The 1,725-nt window shown below is 51.4% G+C and overlaps 1 protein-coding gene across 1 annotated transcript in view; it reads left to right on the top strand.

Annotated features, from left to right (window-relative positions):
• Window positions 1,135-1,725, top strand: part of AFF4 (AF4/FMR2 family member 4) — a 50,740-nt gene continuing 50,149 nt past the window's right edge. The window contains exon 1 of the mRNA XM_021410332.1: window positions 1,135-1,140. The gene's annotated coding sequence lies outside the window, so the exon portion shown is untranslated. The remainder of the gene's footprint in view (window positions 1,141-1,725) is intronic.

Below are 1,725 nucleotides of genomic sequence, written 5' to 3'. Positions count from 1 at the left end.
AAAACAGCCTCAGGAAAAGGCATTGCGTTCCAAGGAAAAACACTGCTGAGAGAGAGGAGAGCAAAAGAAGGGGGGGACAACTGGATATTCTAGAGTAAAGCTATCGAGTGGATTTGCTTCATACAGAAATCATTCAGCATACCTGAGCCTCGTGGATTTAATCTGTTTTATGAAGTTATATTTATCCAGGATGCGTCTCTAACCAGACACTGAGAGATGGGTTGTGTCAGGCAGATCCTCACAGCCTAATTTTATTCAAGATGTGTTTAAAAAAGAAATGTGTGTGGGGGGAGGTGTTAGGAATAATACAAAACGCAGAATATAAGCTTGGTTTCTGAGAAGTGATATACCAAAAATGTCACTGTCAGAACATGATTTAAAAAACGTTATTGAGACATGGCAGGAATGAAGTATTCTGATTACTTTCAGTTCCTCTATTTACAGTACAGCGTTACTTTCTCAGGGAAGCTGCCTGTGCCCTCCCCACCTCCATAAAGCAGGGAAACTGTTTGCACTTAACTGTCAGAGAGGGCAGAGTTCATCCTCATATGATCATGTTTTGTAGTAATGTTGGTAATATTTTGGTTCCATAACTCACTTCACATTTAACTGCTAGTAAAAATAGTTGATCTATTTCAGGTGGTGCCAGGCTTAAACCTATTGTACGTTTTTACAGCGTTTTTGCAGGAAGGTTCTGTGCAGTCCAAGTGTCAGAGACTGTTTTTAAAAGAAGATTTAAATGCTGGAGTTCAAATTTCACTGGTGCAAGAATTTATTAATCTTTTTTACAATTCTGCTGCATTTCATTTGTGCACTTCAAAGGAATATTTTTCTTTCTTAGTATGGACACCAAGTAGAACCGTGTTCCACTGCATTTCAGAACTGGTTTGTGAAAGAAGTAGGTTTTACGTACTTTTTTTTTTGTTTAAAATCTGAACTTTTATATAGTGTACTTGCAGGCTCTTCCAAAATCACCTACTTTGGAAATTCTCTTTTTTAAAAAGCCAGCTTTGGAAACGTTGCCACTGTGAGGGGATGTGCGCGTGGAAGAGCCCTCCCTTGGGCGCTCCCAGCCGTTGTTTTAGGTCAGAGATGGGCACGGCCGCGCTGAGCCGCAGGGCTTTGTGCCGCTGAGCGGCGGTGGCCGAGGGCCGGTCCCGGCGGAAAGGCTGTGAGAGCCGTCACACAAACGCAGCTCTGGGCCTGAGCGTCTCGGTGTGCTCAGTGCGGCCCTGAGGCGGTCTGGGCGAGCTGCGTCACGTTCTGCCTCACAAGAATTCGTTCTCGGGCTGAAATACGCCCTCAGAACGCGTTCCAGACGGTAACGGCGCGACGCGGCCGGGATGAACGCGCACCCCCGAGCGGTGACGTGAGGACGTGCAGCTCCCGGCGGGCCCGGCCCAGGGGGCGGCGCTGAGGGCTGGGGCCGAGGCCTCGGAATGACGTGCGAGGAAAACGAACCGCGTAACCGGGACTTTATTCCCACTCCCGGCGTGCGACGCGGCCCACCGCGTGACGTCACGCGGCGCTGCGTGACACGCTGTGACGTCACGTGACACGCTGTGACGTAACTCCGCCCGGCGTGGTCACGTGCCCGCGGAGTTCCCCCCCCACCCCCCCTCCCAACCGTCCGCGGGTCACGTGAGCGGCGCGGGGCTGCGGCGGCGCGGGGGCTGCCGGGAAGCGCGAGTGCCCGGCTGCGGGAGGAGCCGTGGCCCGGCAGGA

Source organism: Numida meleagris, chromosome 12, assembly GCF_002078875.1.
Source record: "Numida meleagris isolate 19003 breed g44 Domestic line chromosome 12, NumMel1.0, whole genome shotgun sequence".
Taxonomy (NCBI): Eukaryota; Metazoa; Chordata; class Aves; order Galliformes; family Numididae; genus Numida; species Numida meleagris.
This window is presented reverse-complemented; position numbering and strand designations above follow the sequence as displayed.